This window comes from Prunus avium, chromosome 4, assembly GCF_965620075.1.
Source record: "Prunus avium chromosome 4, drPruAviu1.hap1.1, whole genome shotgun sequence".
NCBI classification, from domain to species: domain Eukaryota; kingdom Viridiplantae; phylum Streptophyta; class Magnoliopsida; order Rosales; family Rosaceae; genus Prunus; species Prunus avium.
In genome coordinates, this window is record NC_142287.1 from 31,800,209 (window position 1) to 31,807,808 (window position 7,600).

General features: G+C 34.9%; 1 pseudogene; it reads left to right on the forward strand.

Moving 5' to 3' along the window:
* Positions 1-5,410: 5,410 nt before the first annotated feature.
* LOC110765010 (berberine bridge enzyme-like 7 pseudogene) lies at positions 5,411-7,093 on the forward strand (annotated as a pseudogene).
* The last annotated feature ends 507 nt before the right edge of the window (positions 7,094-7,600 follow it).

Here is a 7,600-nt window from a genome sequence, read left to right on the forward strand (position 1 = left end):
TATTCTTGGCAGTGTGACAAATTGAACAAAACCTTGCAGTATTTATAATGAAACCAAAGCACCCAACTTTGAATATCTACTGATTTTTTCGCATGGTATTTATTCGTCAATGACTTGTATCAAAAGAGAAACCCAAAGGAAAGAGATGGAGAAATTAAGGAAGATGAGAATTTTTGTCTATTACACCACGTGTTTGGTGTACCATCCAATAAACATAGAACATGTGGAATTATTATTCAACTTACTGCATTTCTTTTTATGACATGTGGCGGACTGCATTGGAAATATTCCATATATCTTCCGTCTATTGAATGGTACACCAGCCACGTGGTGTACCGGGAACACCCAAAAATTACTCAAGACTAAGAATTTTATTAACAGAATCGATACATGCCTGACACATGTGTGTCTACTCGTTGAATAATGGTACTGGTGGATGTTGGATGCAGCCATTTCTGGCCATAGAGATTTCATCTTCACCATTGACACAAAATACGTACTTAGGTCGCCACATCAATATATTTGAGTACCAGTTTAGCATTGCTTATTTGGGGTTTGCTTTAAATTTTGTTGTGATTTTGAAAATCATTATCTAGGTTTTTTTTTTTGGTTTTCCAAGGTATCCTCAGGCATGGCCCGGCCTAATCCTCCGAGGTACTATCGGGCGCATATGCGGGGACCTCTCCCAAGAAAGTTTTCTGCATCCACAAGGGCTCGAACCCAAGACCACTTGCTTAAGAGACCAGAGCCCCTTCCACTCTGACCAACCTTCATTGGTATTATCTGAGTTTTCATTTACTGCCTTCTGTTGCCTAAAAACTTTAATTGTTATTGTATTTTGTTTACTTTTAATCGGCTGCTTTCTTTATGTACCGGCTTGCATAAGTTATTTTTTATATTTATTGCTTCCTATTGGGGTTTTACTCTGTATCTAGTAGCTTTGATTGAAAATTTTGTACATTCTTGAATGGTCATGAGTTTGGTTGGTTGAACTTTTGTTTCTCCTTTGATATATTTTTGTTATGACCATATTATTGACAATATATTTATTTTTAATGGAAACTTTATTTATTTTATAATTAAAATAAAATTTAGGGTGTGATGGAACATATTTAATACCAAAAAAATATATATATAAGATAAAGTGAAGTGCTTTTCCTTTTACCAAACAATTGAACAAAAAAGCCAATTCAACATAATGCCCTTTTTAGTCATTATACACAGCTCACAGCATGTTCACAAAAAAAAAAAAAAAATTACCAAACACTCAAAAATTGATTATTGTACAAACAACACTTATAAAAAATTAAAAAAAAGTTTACCAAACGACCAAACTGCTTTCTTTCACAGTTGATTTCTCTCATAGCAAATCTGACAACCATTATTTTCACAGCACAACAATACCAAACTGACCCTGAGCCATATGCAACAACATGGATTTCAAAACCAGTGCACCCCATGGATACCTACGTAGTGAAACTTTCTTATCTTTTTCTTTGTCTTTCCAATGAGTTTTGGAACTATTATCCGGTTTAATTTTAATTTTAATTTTTCTTTTTCTTTGGTTTGATCCAAAAATTGGCTTGATTTAGTAATTACATGAGATTTTGTTTTGAGAATGATTTTTTCTTTTTGAACTTGAGACTACTAATATGCAAGTTAAGATCATTTTCCATTAAGTTAGACCACATTTGTAGCGTGAAGCATTTGAGTTTCAAGTATGACCATATCGCTAGCAAGGCGGAAATTAAAATTTTCTAAAAAAGTAGGCCACGGTCCTTTCTGAAATTTTTTCTAGCCTCACATGTTAAAAAAAGAGTCTGGGCTGTTAAAGTAGGAACGGATGAATTGTGTTGGCTTTTGGCTCAATTTTTAGTCGTGGTCCAAGGGGATATCTTGTAGCCAATGCATATTTCTAGATGAAATATTACATTTTTTTGGGATTATATAGTCGTGGTCCAAGGGGAATGGTTTTTTTTTGTTCGAACATGAGAATACTAATATGTAAGTCAATGTCATTTTTCATTAAATTAGATCCCATTGGTGTTTTGAGAATGATTCTTTAACAATAAAAAATGATGAGTATTTGCTATTGCGTGAAGCATTTGAGTTTCAAGTATGAGTATATCGCTAGCATGGAGGACATTCAAAATTTCTAAAAAGAAAGCCACGGTCCTTTCTGTAAATCTTTTCTAGCCTCACATGTAAAGTATCTGTGGGGTCTTCACCAAAAAAATGAGTATATGTGGCTTTCTTTTGAACGGATGAATTGTGTTGGCTTTTGCCTCAATTTTTGGTCGTGGTCCAAGGGGATATCTTGTAGCCAATGCATATTTCTAGATAAAATATAACATTTTTTTTCTTTCTTTCTGGTATATTTTGACTATTTTTGGTCGACTTTTATTGATGCATTGCTCTCATTGTCATAGCAGCCAAGTTGAAGTTGGTATCAATAAAACAGGACAGGGAGAACCTGTACTTGTGTGCCTTCCTTTATTAGATAAAAATGAATGGAAGCCAAAGGTATACATGATTATATGTCTATAATCATACTTTTGGGATCGTTTTGACATTGCTCTTAATTTAATCACTTTATTATTAATAAATATTCCAAGTAAATCTACTAAATCTTTTGGGATTATATAGTCCAATAAAGTATTATTAATTATGGACACAATAAGCCAAATCCATTTTATATGGGATTGCCTATCTGGTCCAGGATTTCAAATAATTGAATCGCAGGGTTTTTCACCAACTGCAAATGTGCCCATATGTTGAACATAAATTTGCTACCTTGCATAGCTTATTTTCTTCGCTTGATGTGACATCTTCTAAAAAAAGACAGAAAGAGAAGACTTTGCTTTAGCTCGATCTGACAAGTCCAAATCTGCTCTCTCCGTTTTTCTTGTCCTTCTTCTATGTTCCTTTTCTAATTTCTTCACACGTGCTCATTTACTTAACTCCAATATATGCATTCCAATTAATAAGATGTGGATATCAAGAACAAACTATCATTTCTGCAATAAATGTAATATTTTCTTAGCATCAGGATCGGATGACACACCTTATTAACCATTAGATTTAAAGAGGCTGGCCGATTAAGATTGAATATGATATTTAATACTGATTTTAAAAGGTATTAATTTACATTGGAATCAACACTTAAAGCTGTCATGAATGTTTCTAAATTTTATAATTAAAAAAAAAATCTCCATCATTTTAATTTCCTTCTTTTGTTAAGAGGAGTGTATCTAATTCAAACTTTTAATGACAATTTAAAAGTTAGGAGGTATTCAATTTATATTTTTTAAGAGTTTGTAAAAGTATAGTGGTATTCAATTGTGACTTTTAAAAAGTAATTAAAAATTTCATGGTATCCAATTATGACTTTTAAAAAACTTACTAAAATTTGTCCATTCAATCACCCTCCCCTAACATTTACATTTCTACATCCTTCCCTCTTACTTGTCGGAATTTGCTAGAATAAAATATGCATGTTCTTTGCATCTCAAAGCACCACATTGCATTTCAGAATGAATCTGGCCACAAACTTATAACTAGGCATAAAAACAGTTATAAGAATTGAGTGAGAGTTGACATGAAAGGAGATCGTCTGGTTCTGACTAATATTTCAGAGTTGTTAATGGTGTCTCCCATATATATATTTTTTTTTAAAATTACATTCTTTTGTTACCGTTTGGTCGTCCGAAATGCTCACCTGGTTAAGTACTCTGTGTTTTTTTTTTACTAGATGTCCTTGAATTGAAATGTGGAATTGCATAATATCAAAATCTGCTGCCCATGATAGACACGTAAGTAATATTCCAAGGGGATCTTGTAGCCAATGCATATTTCTAAATGAAATATTACTTTTTTTTTCTTTCTTTCTGGTATATTTTGACTATTTTTGGTCGACTTTTATTGATGCATTGCTCTCATTGTCATAGCAGCCAAGTTTGCCCGCTCAATCACCCTAACATTTACATTTCTACATCCTTCCCTCTTACTTGTCGGAATTTGCTAGAAGAAAAAACGCTTGTTCTTCGCATCTCAAAGCACCACATTGCATTTCAGAATGAATCTGGCCACAAACTTATAATTAATGATGTGTTTACTAATCAGGAATTGAATTCCACTTGTGGAGGATTCCTGTGTTTACTTCACATCAATGAATTGAAAAGTAAGTGGGCCCATACAAAATTAGGAATTGAATTCCTGATTTTGGAGGAGTTCAATTCTTGGGTGAGAGGTGGTATTCTAATTCCTGGAGAACTAACTCATTAGGAATTCATCTTTTTTACCCATTATATCCTCACACATTTTCAAAATTCCAAATTTGCCATCTGCTTTAATCAAACAACAAGGACATTTTAGTAATTAGAACCACTCATACCCCAATTCCATATTATTTAGCAAACAACTTCAATAGAACTCCGGAATTTAACTCCCCTCAATCCAGATGGTTTAGTAAACAACTTCAATAGGAATCCAGAATCTAATTCTCCTCAATCCAACTCCTCCTCAATTCAATTTCTCATAATCCAATTACGGATTAGTAAACATGTCATAAGCATAAAAACAGTTATAAGAATTGAGCGAGAGTTGACATGAAAGGACATTGTCTGGTTATGACTAATATTTCAGAGTTGTTAATGGTGTCTCCCATTATAAAAAAATTAAAAAATTACATTCTTTTGTTACCGTTTGGTCGTCGGAAATGCTCCGGTTAAGTATTCAGTGTTTTTTTTACCAAATGTCCTTGAATTGAAATTTGGAATTGCATAATATCAAAATCTGCTGCCCATGATAGATACGTAAGTAATATTTCAATCTGAAATTTATAGGGAAAAAAAATAAAAAGAGAAGACTTTGCTTGAGCTTGATTTGACGAGTCCGGATCTGCTGTCTTCATTTTCCATGTCCTTATATGTTCCTTTCCTAATTTCTTGATATGTGTTCATCTACTTACCTCCCATATTTGCATTACAATTTACAAGATGTTGATCTCAAGAACAAACTACCATTTATCCAATAAATGTAATATTTTCTTAATATTTGGGAGTTTGAATCATAGAACAAATATCATTTTTGGACTGGGAAGGAACTGTGGTATTTACACACTGATTCTCCAATATAAAACACCCTAGCTAATTTTATGCACATATAAGTTGCTTGAATATGTATATATATTATTACGTTGCAATTTCTCAATATCCTTGAACCTGTTTTCTTTGTTCTTTAACCGATGAGTTAATTATGATGTTGCAAGTTTCCAACCAATTAATTTTAACGTTGCAAGTTCTGGACTAATTAATTCTGGTTTTATTATTCTGAATAAAGCTTACTCCATAGGAGCAATTGTTGTTGATTGAGATCAAAATATATTGGAGTTGAAGAAATTTCAAAAACGATGAAGGAACCAAGCTCTGCAATAATACCCTTCATTATTGTTTCATTCCTCTTGCTCTGCAGTACAGTTCATTCTATCATTCCTTTTTGTGCTAGTCTTGATCCACCAATAAAGACATTACCAACATCATGGACAAGTGCTTTCAATGACTCCCTCAAATTTCTTCCCAAAAAATCTCAACAAGTTCTCAATGACTTCATTCAATGCCTTGGAGAAACATCTCAGTCCAACCCTCCAATTTACACCCCTCAAAACACCTCATTTCCCCATGTGTTGTTATCACTCATTAAAAACCGCAGATACTTTACACCTACAACTCCAAAACCTTTGGCTATTGTAGCACCCACGCATGAATCCCATGTCCAAGCAACCGTCATTTGAGCAAAACGACACGGGGTTGCAAATTAGAATCCGAAGTGGTGGCCATGATTATGAGGGCTTATCATACGTATCGGATCTTCCCTTTGTTGTTCTTGACATGTTCAATCTTCAATCCGTTGATATGAATCTTGAAGATGAGAGTGCTTGGGTTCAAGCTGGGGCTACTATTGGTGAACTTTACTATGCAATTGGACAGAAAAGTAAGGTTCATGGGTTTGCAGCTGGATCTTGTCCAAGTGTTGGTATTGGTGGCCACTTTAGTGGTGGTGGGTATGGTCCACTTATGAGAAAATATGGTCTTACAGTGGATAACGTTGAAGATGCTAAACTAGTGAATGTGAATGGTAGAATCCTTGATAGAAATACAATGGGAGAAGATCTTTTTTGGGCCATTAGAGGTGGTGGTGGAGCCAGCTTTGGAGTCATTCTTTCATGGAAGATCAAGTTGATTCGAGTTCCACCTAAAGTGACCATGTTCAATGTTAGAAGGAAGTTGGAAGAAGGCGCTACCGATGTGCTCCATCAATGGCAATTCGTTGCACCTAAGCTCCCTGAAGACATCTTCCTTAGAGTAGGTATACAAGTCAAGAATATAGTAGCCAAGAGGGGAAGAGGACAGTGCAAGTATTATTCACTGGTCAGTTTTTGGGACAAAGTGACAAGCTTGTTCCATTGATAAATGAGCGCTTCCCTGAATTGGGTTTACAACAAAAAGATTTCTTTGAAATGAGTTGGATAGAATCCACTGTGTTCATGGCTGCTTGCCCAATTGGAACTCCAATAGATGTTCTACTTTCTAGGCCAAAGGCGCCAGCAATCTTCTTCAAGAGCAAGTCTGACTACGTGAAAGAACCAATTCCAAAACATGGTTTCAAATCCATATGGAAGAAGCTGATTAAGATAGGGAAGGTGTGGATGCAATTGAACCCCTACGGTGGAAGAATGAGTGAGATTTCTGAGTCAGCAACTCCATTCCCTCATAGAGCTGGAAACCCATATTCGGTTCAGTATTTTATATCTTGGATGGAAGAAGGGATTAAGACCACCAATCACTATATTAAATTGTCGAGAAAATTGTATAAAAATATGGCTCCTTTTGTCTCCAAGAACCCAAGAGAGGCCTTGCAAAACTATAGGGATCTCGACATTGGTACCAACCTGCGCAACCACACAAACTTTCGAAAGGCTAGACTTTGTGGAAGGAAGTATTTTAAATATAACTTTGATAGATTGGTACAAGTAAAAACAATGGTTGATCCTCAGGATTTTTTCAAGCATGAACAAAGTATTCCACCACTTTAGAGAGAGAGAACCATGAATTTTTCGATTTTACTTATGCCGACGCGTAGGTTTGTTGTGACAAATATTTAATTGTTGGAAAAAATAAGCCACCTCTTCCACTGCCACTCCAATACTTGTCGCAGTGGAAGAGGAAAATTATTAATGAAATACAAAGTCTCCAAACAGAATACGACACATGAAACTTATTTTTCATTCAGCATATTTGTTAAGCGTATGCTTCATTACTTTGTGTTATGGGATGACGAAGGAACTGTGACCACCAACAAATATCTCAACTTTTCAAGAAAATTGTACTAAGGAATGACTCCATTTGTCTCCAAGAGTGTCCAAGAGAGGCGTTCCAAAACTACAACTCGGGATTTTCCACTGACCCTCGAATCCGGGGGGTGACAGTTTGAGTCTTATCATCTTTCTCTTCTCAAAATTGAAAGAAACATCTAGAGAAAAAATTTAGTTTGGGACTAATTGGCTTCTCTAAACTTCCAAATTAAATATGGAGAGGTAGAC